The sequence below is a fragment of the Gracilinanus agilis genome, chromosome 3 (assembly GCF_016433145.1).
Source record: "Gracilinanus agilis isolate LMUSP501 chromosome 3, AgileGrace, whole genome shotgun sequence".
NCBI classification, from domain to species: domain Eukaryota; kingdom Metazoa; phylum Chordata; class Mammalia; order Didelphimorphia; family Didelphidae; genus Gracilinanus; species Gracilinanus agilis.
Genome location: NC_058132.1, coordinates 129,048,962 through 129,064,407, shown reverse-complemented (window position 1 = coordinate 129,064,407; position 15,446 = coordinate 129,048,962).

Sequence of the window (15,446 nt, the reverse complement as noted above, 5' to 3'; positions counted from 1 at the left end):
TTGTGGAGGCTTTACCTGAGAACATGGAGAAGAGTTTCACAGGATGGTTAGGCATGGCATCTCCAACATTAGAGAGAGAACTATACCATGAGATCTCAGCAAATCTCCTTAACTGCTTTCTGTGCGCCATCTTGGTGGGTCTGTTTCCCCTTTTCCTTTTAGTCCATGTGTCACAGGCACACTGTTTGAGACTGTTTGTGAAGCCCCATTTTCCCCCTTGGCAGCTAGAAGGCATAATTGATAGAATACTGGTCCTGGATTTCAGGGAGACTAGTCTGGATCAAAACCAGACTCAGATAACTAATATCAAGGTGACCCTGGGCAAGTCACTTCATCTTTGTCTGCTTCAGTTTCCTCATCTGCAAATTGGGGATAATAATAACACCTACTTCCCTGATAAGCATGATTCTCCCATGTTATTGCCATGAGAATTAGATGAAATATTTGTATGTTTTTGCAATCCTTAAAATTACACACACACACACACACACACACACACACACACACACACACGGGTCCAGGAACTGTGGGAGGCACTAGAGATTTAAAAAAAACTCAAAAATGAAGCAATTCTGCCTTCAGGGACTTTACAGTCTTTTGCATTAAAGGGTACATGTTCACATACATCAGGGGATGGAGGGAGGTCCTGTAATTTCTTTAGTATAGAGGTCTTCAAAAGGGAAATGCCTGCCAAAGTAAAAGTTCACTTACCTCACAGTTTATAATCCTAGAGAATTGCCTAGAGACACTGAGAGTTTCTATGATTTACCTATAGTCATACAGACAGTATATGTCAGAGGTAGAATGTCAAATATATACAAATCCAAGGTGGGGAAAGGGGTAGAAAAACCACATATTTAGAGCTAGAAGTCCAACTTCCTCCTAGATACAGGGACTGAGAGGCAAAAACAGGATTATGGGACTTTCACAGAGATACACAATAAGTTTCTGGGGCAAAATTTGAACTCAGTTCTTCCCATCCCTAAGGCCAGGTTGCTATCCCCTACCTCACCCAGCCAGCCTTGTAAGCTGCTTCTAGAGCATTTAGTAATTAGTCTCTATTTAATCTATCTAATAATTAGTCTCTATAGAACCACTACCTCCACCAACCAAGTCAAGATGTTCCCAGAAATGATTTAGAATTATTAAATTTTCATTGTGCACATTTACACCTTGAAAATCAGCAAATGCTACAAATCAGGACTTGATGTATTGTTTTGTAGGTGTCTGGACTTAAGAACATAATGGAGAAAATGTTAATAACATCAATTAAGCTGAAAAGCCTGTACTGCCTACAGTTTTTTCAGAGAGCCTGTCTATCATTTACCAGCATACAACTGAGAAGCTACCACTTTGGTGGCCCAGTAGGGCTTTTCTACCCAGAATATAAAAGGAAACTAGAGGAGAAATATGCACCTGGTGTCTTCTGAAGAGCACTGGTTGATTCAGAGTGAATGCAAGCAAATCTCCCAAACCCTGAATTCAGACCAGGATTTAGTTACCCTTGGCAGAGGCAGTAATGAGTAATAAGGCTGCCTGGAGGGCTAATGAGTCACCTGTCTGTCCACAGTCTCCAAGCACATCTCCCACAGCCATTTAATCAGTTTCCTGGGCAAAGTGAACTTTCTACAGTGCATCGTCCTTAAAGCTTCTTCCCCAAGACTTGAGAACTAGCAGGTGTCATGGATTTACATTGGCAGTGAATCCCTGCACTTGGCTATCCATCCTTCCTAATGAATCAGGCTGCAGTTTCTATGGACCATTAGTGGCTCATTAGATTTTTACTGACTTATTCCAGAGTATTTGCAGTATATATTTTTGGTATCTGCAAGGGACAAACTTGGAAGTTTATATCCTATTTTCTTTTCATGAGTATTCTGCTAAATATCAGATACTAAATCTGGCATCCCCAAACCGTACAGATACTCTGCCTACCCGAGTAGCTGATGCCTAAAGTGTCCTTTTTTTGAGAGCCTAATTTTCCCTGATAATGGACATATGATCACCATACTTTGTCAGTCATCATGGAAGATTGAGAGAAAAGGAGAATTTATTGAGCACCATTTGTCTATATGTGTTATGGTAAAAAGTGGGCTACTATCCAGGAGGGAAGAAAAACTAGTACCTTAATTAGAGTGCAGTTGATGGTTCTGTTATGGACCCTCTTCTTCTTTAGCCTTGGACACAACTACCATTAAGTGAAAATATTTAATGATCTGAATCTTTCCTGAGAAATACTAGTTTTATTAATTCACGCTAGCTAAGGGGATTGAGGCTGTATGGAAAGAAGACCTAGTTTAAACAAACAAATGTTTACAGTTGAAAATAAATATGTCAGTAACACCCTATTTAATTAATACACCAATAGTTCTTCCTTTGTGATTGATATTATCCCCAATTCAAATCTTAAGCTGAAGCATGTTTTGTGAATACATAGCATATTTTTAGGTAGGTATTTATATCTATTTATTTTTGCATACCATTCAGATTCATGCAATTAAAAGGCTGAAAATATCTTCGAGCAGAATTATACCTAAAATATTTCTAGGCTGATGAGGATGGCATCCTACTTTTAATCACACTCCTTTCCTAACCTTACCAAAGTACTCCATTACCTCCATGGAGGTAATTTCTCTCAATCAAACAATAACTTGGCATATAATTTACTGGATAGAAATCAAAGGTTCCATTCCTAGTTTAGAGACTTTTCTTTGGTTCTATCAACAGAAAGCACAGTAGAGATTTAAGAAAATTATTTTAGATTATTCATCATTCTCAACCCCCATGTTTAACCCCAGTTATCTGAATGTTTCAAGTAGAAATATTTTTTATTTGTTTGTTTGAATCTCCAGGATAATTGGCACTTAATTAAGATTGTGTATATAATCATATCTTGATTTGTATAGCAATCAAAAGTAGTTATTAAATGCTCACTATATGCTAGGCACTGGCAATACAAAGACAAAAAAAATCCCTGCCCTCAAGGAGTTTACATTCTATCAAATGTAATGTTCTCCATGGTGCTACTTTCTCTATGAATCCATCCCTGATTCCCCCAATTAGTATTTTACGGAGCTCCTCTAAAAGTAGGTAGTATTTATTTTTGAGTCATATCAGTTGTATTCCTCTCCTTGTGACCTCATTTGAGGTTTTCTTGGCAAAGATACTGGGGTAGTTTGCCATTTCCTTCTCCAACTCATTTGACAGAGGAGGAAACTGAGGCAAACAGAGTTAAAGGACTTGCCCAAAGTCACACAGCTAGTCAGATCAGATTTGAACTCAGGTCTTCCTAAATCCAGATGTGGTGCTCCATCCACTGAGCCAAATTACTGCCTAGGTAGTGTATTATTTTTCCCATTTTACAGATGAAAAAACTGAGAGAAGTGGTTATGTGACTTGTCAGGTTCACATATATAATAAACGTCTGTCCGGACAGCAATTGTGTTCTTCTGACTCCAAGGTCAGTTATTGCTGCTATGTCATTCTTGTTTTCATAACAGCCAAGCACTACTTCCTTTTTCCCATGCATAGGATCCTAACTCTGCACCTTTGTACAGGTTGTCTCCCAATCTAGGAATGAATGTTCCTTCTCCTGATCACTTGAATACCTACCTAGCTCCTTTCAAGACTCAGTTTTTCTGATCCCTTTCCTCTCCCTCCACTTGCCTTTGTCTCCACACCCTGAATATTGCTTTGATATTGATTTTATATTTAATTATGTATACACATGTTATTTCCCACCAGTAGCATGGATGTTTATGAGGGAGAAAGACTATTCCTTTTTGGTCTTTGCATTCCCCCAAGCACTTAACACTGGACTGTAACTTGCAGTTACTTAATAAGGTACTTAATAAACATTTTTGTATTAAATTATTTAGATTTTATGAAGCTATTCTAGAATGGTGTGAACCACAAAGAAAACCACTAGAATGGTCCACTCCCAGAGGGATCCTCTGTGTCAGGGATTAAGACATTGAACCCTAAATAGCAAAAAGCTAGAAAATGGCCATGGGTACCATTAAGTTCTCATAAAGCATAAGTAGGGGAGAAGAAAAAATAGGAAAGGAGAAAGTCAGTGAGAGAAGAGAAAAGAAGGGATAAGGAAGAAAGAGAGAAAAACAAGGAGCAAAAGACACATATGTGTGATAAAGCTCATATGTTATAAATAATATGTTATTATCTATTTAGCATAGATTTAAATATATTTCTTTAATATATGTTATAATATAGAACAGTGGTTCCCAAACTTTTTTGACCTACTGCCCCCTTTCCAGAAAAAATATTACTTAGCCCCCTGGAAATTAATTTTTTAAAATTTTAATAGCAATTAATAGGAAAGATAAATGCACCTGTGGCCATCACTGCTCCCCCCCTGGATCACTGCAGCACCCACCAGGGGGTGGTGGCATCCACTTTGGGAATCACTGATATAGAACATCTGTACTATTTGTTAAGTGTTATATTATGTAACATATATACTAGATAACATATATAAATATACTGTTATATAATCTACCTAAAAGCTCATGTATAAGTTCATTTCTATGTAAACATGTATATTAAAGAATATATCATCTTACACATAAGATAATATACACATTTGTGTATATTTAATGATTTATATATTTTTAAATGGCACTAAGACTTTTGGGAGGTTATATATATGTGGATGGATGAATGGATGGATGGATTGTTTATAAGTGTATGTGTGTGTAATATATATCTGTCTATATGCATATATACAGGAAGAAGCAAATTATCTCTTCCAGTTTATGATTTGATGATTCTTTGGAATATGGAAGTGTAAACAAATTAGAATTTTGTTCTACTAATTGAAAAATGACTCAGAGTGCTAAAAATGTGGTAGAGTGATATAGACCATGGGAAGACAAATGCCAACAGGGCACACATATTGGTGGCTAACAAGTGGTGATGTGAGAGGGTGCCAGCCCTCCAGTCAAGATCTGAGTTCAGATTCTTCCTCGCTGTGGACCCTCAGCAAGTTACTTAACTCTGTTTTCCTATGCTAGAAAAAGAGCTGGAAAAAGAAATGGCAAATCTCTCCAATATCCTTGCCAAGAAAACTCCAGATGAGGTCACAAAGAGTGAGATACGATTGAAACAACTGACCAACAACAACACACATGGGTGCTTATGCCCAATATTGTCTATTTAAAATTGGATTAAGATTCTGAGCCTAGCTTCAAAGGCAGCTGTAATATAGAGGAGAGGGCATTGGATTTAGAACCAGAAAATCTGGGTTCTAATTTTAACTCTGACTTTTGTTAATTTGGGAAAATCATTTCAGTTTTTTTATCTGTATAATGGGTATCATAGTACATGTGTTACCTTCCCCAAAGAGTTCTTGTGAGGATTTAAAAAAAAAACCAATAATATATATAGAATACCTCATCAACCATAAAGCAGTGTATCAATGATTACTGTTCTTCCTCAGGGTAGACCTCTTGCTGTAGACACAAATTAGAGAATTTCTATTGTCTCCCCCCCTGAGGAAGTTTATAAAAAGTCCCTGAAGCTTCCACAGATTCTGGAGTTATGGGATGCAGATGCTCAAAGGATAAAAATACATCCTAAAGCAATAAACCATCAAAGGACTGCTGATAACCAGCCATAAGTAGCCTCGAGCAGCTGAGAATCTTAAGGTTCTCCAGAAAAGTTAGCTATTTTAGTGCCCTTTAAATGTAGCACTAGGGAGGGCATTATGAATATTTCCTGGTTCCACACTTGGAAATCCTTGATTAGAAAACAAAGCTTAAAACAGAACTGTCAGGGGGTAAATAGAAAGGCAAACCTGGAGTCAGGAGGACCTGGGTTCAAATACGGCTTCAGACACATCCTAGCTTCATGATTCTGGGCAAGTCACTTAGCCCATTTTGCCTCACTTTTATGGCTCTTCTGCCTTATTATTGATACTAAGACAGAAGGTAAAGATTTTTAAAAACTGAATTGACTTTTGATACACAGCATATTGGGCATTTGTTAAGTAACAGTTGGATTGGATTGGAAACTAATAGATGAACTGTAGTAGGGATCAAGTACGATAATATTTGTAAAGTACTTAGCTCAGTGCCTGGCACATAGTAGGTCTTTAATAAATGCTATTCCCTCTCCCGACTTAATTCTAGTATTCCAGGGTTTCCACATCCCCAACTCTGCCCTCCCAGGTGAAGTCACTTTCTGGCTTCTTGCCTCAGATATAAAAATTCCTGGTTATGGATCTCCTAGTCACAGTGACTGGTGTAAATTATTTCACTTTTCATCATGAGCCTGAATGGTAGGCAGTAGAGACAAGGGATGTCAGTGGACAAATACCAGTCCATGAACTTGTCTAGTCTTGTTCAAAGTAATCACACTTCCCTTTGAAGACCATGCTATTGTATAATCAGATTTCACTGCTAAGAAATTAGAATTTTTTTTTCTTTATACACTTCCTAAATTATTGAGTATGATTCAGAACTAAGGGGAAATTGAGCCTGAAAGCTCTCATTAAAAATGCTATAACATCTTAAAAGACCAATTTTACTTCCTACCTTCTCTTTCCACAAACTCATTATAGCTTTTGCCCACAAATCTTCACGTCATATTTCTCAAGCTATTTTCTTTATACGGTTTTTCAAGTGCTTAGTGAGCGACCTTGTTTTTGTCTGCCCAAAGGTGATCATTATCATTCCAGCCTCCTCCTGACAACCTTGTATTTTTCTGTAAGCTTCATGTTGCTTCCTATTTTATTTCTCATTTAGGTCATTGTAATCATATTAGCCAGACCATGTAGTCTCACCCTGAATTGAAGCAAAAAGCATTCCTTGATCTTTCCAAAATGATAAAACCACATCCTGGAAATACTGCCTCAGTAGTATTTTTGAGAAATAGATTCTATGTACCACAGGATTATAGATTTAGATATGGAAGAGACTTTAAAAGTCATCTAGTCCTATACTGTGCATGCATGTGCATACACGCGCGCATGCACACACACACACGCACACGCACACACACTGGCTGTCATTTCTATCTACCTTTCGATCCTGTTGATTTTTTAACCAAGGGAAGCCATTTAAAAAACCAGTAAAAGATTGTTTATCTAAAATCTGAATTTGAGCTGCTGAAATTCACATCAGATTTTAAAACTCTTTAAGTAGTAGGATTTTAATTGCTCAAATTTGGTCCAAATTTCTAATATTCCCCATAACTTTTTTCCCCAGACTAGTGATGTAGACAGAGAGCTTTATGGTTGTACCAAAAATGAAAGTGATACTTTGATCTTCTCGGCAGGTGTTGTGCTCATGTTTTAACAAGTGACTAGCATTACTATTGGTTTTCATGAGATTGTATGAAAAACTGTCGGGTTCCCAGCTTCTCTGGAATCTTACATCTCCAAATATCCTACTCATATTGGTATTATCATCGCCTTATTCAGAATGTCTAGGAAATACAGTGTTGTAAAAATATGTTAATTTCATATCTTACTTATTGATACATTAATTTTGATTTTGAAAATAATTTAATTAGGAGTGCTATTAATTTTTAAAAATTAAAATTTAATATAGTACATATGAGACCAGCTATGCTGAATGTTGTTTAATCCTTGTTTAATGAATGAAAGTTTTGCAATGACATAGGGTCATAGGATCATGGATATTCAGAGGTAGAAGGGACCTCAGAAGTCATCAAGGCCACATCTCCTCCTCCCACTCATTTTATAGATGAGAAAACTGAAGCTAAATGCCAAAGGAGTTAAATAACTTACCCAGTGTCACACACCTACTGAAGCAGAATTCAAACTCAAGCCTTCCTTCAAGATTACAAATCTAACATTTTATCCATTGTAGTACTTTCCCCTATTGTTCATCACTTTGTACATCATTTATTATACTTTAGAAGTACCTTTATACAATGAAAAACAGACTAGATTTGGAGAAGACCTAGATTCAAACCCAGGCTTTACTACATAGTAACTGTCTTACAGTGGGCAAGCTATTTAATGTCTACTCATCTGACATGAACAGACTGGACAATATCAGGGGTTATTGTTCAGTTATTAAAAATACTACATATTTTTAATTTAATTTAAAATATTAAAAAATTGAATTCACATTAAATTCTTCATGTTCCTATATGGGGTTTTCTTGACAAAGATACTGGAATGGCTTGCCATTTCCTTCTCCAGCTCATTTGATAGTTGAGGAAACTGAGGCAACCAGGGTTAATTTACTTGCCCAGGGTTACCCAGCTAGTAAATGTTAGAAGCCAGATATGAACACAAGAAGAGAAGTTTTCCCGACTCCAATCCCAGCACCCTCTTCACTGTACCACCTCACTGCCCCAGATCAATGGTATCAAATTCAAATAGAAATCGCGGCATATTGACTTAGAAAACCACATATTAACATTTTCTATGTTCTATTGTACTTTATGTGTCTGGTTAAATATTTCCCAAATACACTTTACTCCAGCTGCAGTGTCAGACCACTCTGCTCTACATGACCTCAAGAGATCCATCTGGCTCCAAATCTGTTATCCCATGATCATTCTGGAAAGTTTAAGAGTGTTTAACTTGATTTCCAGGATAGCAGCCTTATATTCTGGAAAGTGTGCTGTTATTGACACTCGAGTTGTTTGTTTTTTTTTTAATTCCAGTAAATGAGCCTTTTTTAGGGTTTTCCCACTTTCATACTCGTTTAATCCAACTTCAGGAACTGTGGAAGACATCATTCCAGCTGATGAGGCAGTTCTCCTGGAGGGCTTCTGGGAGGTGAAGCTAGTTGAATGTTGAAATTTTTATTCAGCATTATTCCTCTGAAATTATCAAACAAACCATAATGAAGGAAAATTGGCAGGCCCAGATCTCCTTTTGCATCATGCTGAAATCTGAAAGTTTACAGTCCAAGGAAAATGGATGTTAACTAAACTGATAGATATAAGTGGGTATGGACAATACTACCATTGCTGGAAAAGTATAGTGCATGAAATAAGTAAACAAATAATAGATTTACAATACTTTTAGGTTTATTTTGAGAAATTTGGGCAGCAGGATAGCACAGTGGCTAGAATTCTATATTTGGAGTCAAAAAGACCAGAGTACAAATTCAACCTTAGACACTTAATAGCTGGGTGACCTGGACAAGTCTCTTTTTTTTTTGCTAAAATTTTAAATATTTATTAGTAAAGAAAAAGAGAGAAATAAGGTTACTATCAGCCTTACCACCCAAAGTCTCTGGATGTGTGTGCAAGTCTTAGTTCTTGGATTCCCAGACCATCATGGTCTCCCCACTGGCCAAATTCTGTGCCAGCCTCCTGCTGCACCTGTTGTCAGATATGTCAGATATGGCTTATATAGATAGGTGCTGGGACCACTCACCAGCAAGAAAGCTCCTTTCAAAAGCCAAAAAACCGTGAAGAAACCCAGTTCCCATTTGTCCTGGCTCTTATATCTTGTCCATGCCGGTAGACTTACTTGGCTTTTTTTTTTTTTAATTTTTTTAGGTTGTTTTTTATTTTTTTTAAAACATTTATTAATATTTATTTTTTAGAAAAGTTAACATGGTTACATAATTCATGCTCTTACTTTCCCCTTCACTCCCCAACCTGTCCCCCCAATGGCTGATGCGCATTTCTACTGGTTTTAAAATATGTCATTGATCAAGACCTATTTCCAAATTGTTGATAATTGCATTGGTGTGGTAGTTTCGAGTCTACATCCCCAGTCATGCTGGACAAGTCTCTTAACCCTGTTTGCCTCAGTTTCCTCATCTTTAAAATGAGCTGGAGAAAGAAATAGCAAACCATTCTAGTATTTCTGCCAAGAGAACTCTAAATGGGGCCACAAAGAGTCAAATACAACTGACAAATAACTGAACAACAACAAGGTGATTCTGGACAAGTCATTTGAACTGCCTGCCTTAATTTCCTCATCTATAAAATGAGGATAATAATAGCAACTATCTCCTAGAGTTGTTGTAAGAATAAAATGAAATATTTGTAAAGAGTTTTGCAAACACTATATAAATGTAAGATACTATGATAATAATAATTATTATAACCCCATAAGCCATATGTTCTTTTATTGTTGACCTCCTTATCACCTAATCCAGGAGGTGTTTCTCCATATTCAGTGTCCTCTTTAGCCTCATTGTAGCCTTTCACAGTGATTCTTCCTTAACATTGAGGTTTTCCTTGGTTTCCAAGTTACACTGTATTTTCACAGTTCCTTTTATGCTACTAATCTATCTCTTTTCTGGGTTCTCTTTCTTTCTCTGCCCTTAAATGTAAGCATTTCTTAAAGGCTCCATCTTTGCTTCTTTTCTCTTATATACTCTATAATGATCTCATCCATTTCCATTGCTTCAAATGTCATCTTTTGCTGAAGACATATCTAAAATTAGAGTCTCTAGGACCTCATTTCCAATCATAGCCTAAACTGCTTAACTTAGATGTCCCACTGGCATCTCCAAATCAGTATGTCCAAAATTCAACTGTCTTGGAAATTGAATCAAGAAGGATTTTTTTAATGAAAAGGTAGTGGAGAAAGAAAGCTATCTTTGTATATCCACCAAGCTGGCTACCACAGAATGTAGCCATGGGACATGCAGTTGTATAAGTGAAAATTTTATACCTTTTGAGCTATGTTCCCCAGAATTCCTTTCATCTCCCAGAGTCCCTTTCCTCCTTCATCCTCACCTTGCGTGCTTGTATATTTGTATATAGTTGGATGTAACCATGCCTCCCCTCTCTCTGAGGGGCTGAGGAAGGTGGCTTTTTGCTCTAACTTTTTTATGTTAGTTATTATTAATAAATCTTATTAAATATAATACTTAGAATATTGGATATTAATTTTGAAATTCCCAGTGAAGAAGGTCAGCAATTGAACACCCAAGAGTTTACAGGAAACAATTTCAAGAAAAAATATAGCAATAGAAATTCAAGCAAGTAACCTAAAAATCCTAAGTGAAAGGAGGCAAATTTGACTTTGAAGATGACTTGGTAGAATGAGTCCTAGCTCTAGAAGGACATGCCTTATTTTGTTTTAAATTGCACAATAAAAGGGATAGGTTGTAATATTATATAAGGAGAAGATATACTCATGTAGAGAAAATTCAGGAACCAGGGTAGGAAGAATCATTGGTTGAGAAAGCTTGAGTAAAGGCCAGAAGTGGCAGAAGCAGAAATGTTGATGACAATAGAGTGTACAAAAGACCACCTGATTAGATAAAAGTTCAAAAAACAGATTACAATCAATCAAAAAGCATTTATTAAGTACTTCTTATATGCCATGTGCTTTAATAGGTTTGGAAAGTATAAAAGACAAAAATAACCTCAAGAAAATTACATTCTATTTGGAGGGGGTATTAATATACAACATGTACATAAATTAGTAAATACAGGGGCAGCTAGGTAGCTGGGTGGATAGAAAGCTAATCTTGGAGACAGGAATCCTGAGTTCAAATTTGGCATCAAATACTTCCTAGCTATATGACCCTGAGCAAGTCACTTAACACCAGTTACCTAGGCCTTACTACACTTCTGCATTGAAACCAATATTTGTTATTAATTCTTAGGCAGAAGATAAGGGTTTTAAAAAATAAATATAAATTAGTACATATATGTGGTAATTTTGTATCAGAAGGCTGGTACAGAGTTATTGTATAATAATGATCATGACAAAAGACTTCATTTATCCAGACACCTACAGGAGCTCCTCTTTTTTTTTTTTATGAGCTCTTGTTTCTTCCCAAAGCAAAGATGCTAACAATTTTATAACTTGCTTTATTGATAATTTAATCTTTCAAAAAGTGGGGGAAGCAATGAAGGGAAATTCTGTTTAGCACCTGATTCCCACTAATAGAGAGTAACCAATTGCTGATATGGAAATGATGGGAATCTTGTGAGATAATTGCCTCTTAGAGTTTGTGAAAGAGGAGGGAAAAGCAGGAAATAGTAAGGCATAAGTGCTAAATTTTGAAAGGGAAGATTTCAAAGGTTCATATAAAAGGTAGGAAGGATTTCTTGTACTAAAATTCTATAATGAAAGATAGGAGAGGGGAGATGAGAAGTCTTCAAGAATGGAATTCTCAATGAACTCAGAGGAAACTATTTCAGGGAGGACGGAAAAGAGTGTCATTTCCTAAGACTTAAGGAAACAGATATGGAAATGCAGCGAAAACACCAACTTCGGTTGTTTTTTTTTTTAAACATAAAAAAGATGGAAACAAGGGCAGGTGATAAGAGGATGAAGACAAAATCCTGTAACTGTTCTATGAGAATAGTAGTATTACCCAATCCCAGAATAAGCTAAATGTGACAAGAGCTAAAGACAACAAAAGGAGTGAGAATTTTTTGTTGTTTTCATTTGGTTTTAGCCTATTGGGAAAATGAGGATTAAAAAAACTGATCGGACTAATGTTCAGATGGAAAAATGACAGAGAGAAGACAGAGTTGCTTAATTTTCTTTTTGTTTACATTGAGTTAGTTGGGACCTTTGAACTAGAAAGGACAGAACAAAAATGACTAATGAGAAGTTGATACTTGAGATGATAACAATGAGTTCATCTATTGGCTCAAGTGAAGAATATGCTGGAATATTCATACAACCTGATAGATGTGATTGCCGAGCCAATATCAGTGATCTTTGAAATATTGTGAAGGGGGAGGAGTTATTACAAGACTGGGGAATGGTAAATGTCCCACTTTCCTAAAAGGAGGAGAATGGATTCTGCAAATTATAAATCAGATTGCTTAATAGCAATTTCTTATGGAATTCTTGGAAGAAATGGGTAACAAACTTCTAAAAAAGGCAGCAGTGATCATAGAGACCTGGTGATTTCCTCAAGCTCAGATCACAGCAAGCTAACCTTGAATCTTTTTAAGCACTGTTGTTAGAATGATAGATCAGAGGAATGCATTAGGTTTCTCTTGATTTTTAGCAAAGCATTCAATAAAGCTTCTCATGTTATTTTTGCTGATGAGGTTGAACAGATATGGACTAGGAGACAGCCAGATCCAAAGTAGTCACTAAATGGATCAGCAACTACTTGGTTGAAAGAAGTGTTCAATGGAATATCTTAGGGATTTGTGATTGACCCTATGTTATTTAATATTTTTATCAATTACATGGGAGAAGGTATAAATAGCATTCATTCTTTATAAATTTACAAATGACACAAAGCAAGAAAAGGAGAGCTAATAGATGGATGAGAAAGTCAGGATTCCGAAAGACTTTGGCAAGTCCTTGATGCTGGGAAAAAATGAATAAGAAAAACATAGCATCCAGAAATAAGGAAGGTAAGGTCTCACTGTACTTTGACCTGGTCAGAACACATCATGCATTTTGTATTTACTTCTGGGCTCCACATCTTAGGAAGAACATTGATATGTGACCAGAGAAGAGAAATCAGGGCACTTTATTACCAATGAATAAATGTCATAAGAGAACCAGTAGAAGGAACTAGGAATGCCTGGACTGGACATGAGAAGACTTAGAGGGGATATGATAGCTGCTATCATTAATAACTTTCCCCTGTGGGAGAGGGGTTATATTTGTTCTCTTTGACCTCAAAGGGTAGGGCCAAGAACAAAGAGGCCAGTTTCTTGGTGTGAGGAAAAAGTCCGTAACTCTCTTTAAAAGCAGAGTGGGCTGCCTTGGGAGGTAATGGCTATCCACTTCCTGGTGAATTATAGACAAGATAGATATGGGTTGACCTTGTTGATCATTCTCTAAAATTCTGTGATTATCTTTTCAAAATATTTTTTATTCTCCTACTTACACAGTTGACTAGAAACCTTAGATTCAATGGAGACTCTTCTTTATCCCTCACTGAGTGACTTAGTTTGTTGCTAAGTCCTATATTTTCTACTTTGGAAATGTCTATTACTTCTGACCACTCATTTCCATTCCCAATGCCATCCCCTAGTTCAGGTCTGCAATAGTTCTCACTGGGACTAGCTAGTTGTTTCTTCTCCATTCTCTCATCCCTTTGGTCAGTCATCCACATTGCTGCTAGATTAAGCATCCTAAAAACCCAGTTCTAATCATACAACTCTTCCACTGAAGACCTTCAAAGGCTTTTAATGCCACTGAGTTAACTCCAGACTCATTAATTTAGTAATCGAAGGGCATCAACCTATCATACCAGATTAGCTCCCATTTTGGTCCACCTACCCTATGCTTTAGGGAAGTCCTTCAAGCACATGAGCTAAGTTTCTGGGGAGGAAAAACCATGGATGGTTTTTAAAAGAAACATATATTCTTTTTTCAATATCTAAAATTTATTTATTTATTTAGAATATTTTGCCATGGTTACATAATTCATGTTCTTTCCTCTCCCCTCCTCCCACCCCACTCCCATAGTGAACAAGCAATTCCACTGGGTTTTACGTGTATCATTGCTCAAGACCTATTTCCTTATTATTAATATTTGCATTAGGATGATCATCTAATCATATCCCCATCGAACCATGTGATCAAGCAGTTGTTTTTCTTCTGTGAAGAAACATATTCTGGCCAAACTCCACTATTTACTGTTTTATATTCCAAATATTCCTGGAATATTCTCATGTCTCTGTGCCTTTGCTCAGGTTACTTCCTGCATGTGGATTCTCCTTTCTCTTCAGATGGAAGTGATCTCTTATTCTTATGAACATTCACATCATTTGAGATTTCTTGGTATACTTAATAATAACAATACTTAATAAGCATACTTAGTATTCTTAATAATAATTAATAAAGTACCTTATGTGGTACTTTAAGGTTTCAAGATATTTTGTATCTCATTTGATCCTCACAACAACCCTGAGAAGTCAGCATTATTATGCCCATTTAAGAGAAGAGAAATATGAGACAAAGAGGATTTGCTTCTGGTCTCACAGTTAACAAACATTTGAAGTGAGATATTAACTCCAGATTCTTCCTGACTTCCTGTGGTCTTCCTAGCTGTCCATAATTCCTTACATCATGGATTTTTGTGTATTCATGTTATTTGCCCATCAGATTGCAAGCTCTCTTAGGGTCAGGGTTGTAACTAAAGCATCTGTATTGCAGCATTTAGCCCAGCCCTGTCCATGGAAGGAATGCTAAATTAATGTTACTGAGTTGCGTAAAGTTGAATGTTTAGAAAAGGAGTGATGGAATGAGTTATCAGCATGATGACACCTTTAGCTCATGTTCCTTCAGAGCCTATTTATCAACAAAAAATCTAAGTAAGCCCACAAAAGATTTTGGGTGGCATCAGAAAACAAATGATAGATGTACTTCCTAGAAGACAAATACAATTTTATTTCTTTACATTTTTGCTCCAAACTCAGGAATGCTCATGTACATTGCACAAGGTTTCTGGACCCCGTAAGCAACTAAGCTTGAAGTATTTGCTTTTTTGAATTCTGCAAAACGAGAAATCTGATATATCTTTGTTGGTGAACCAATTGCATGTGTG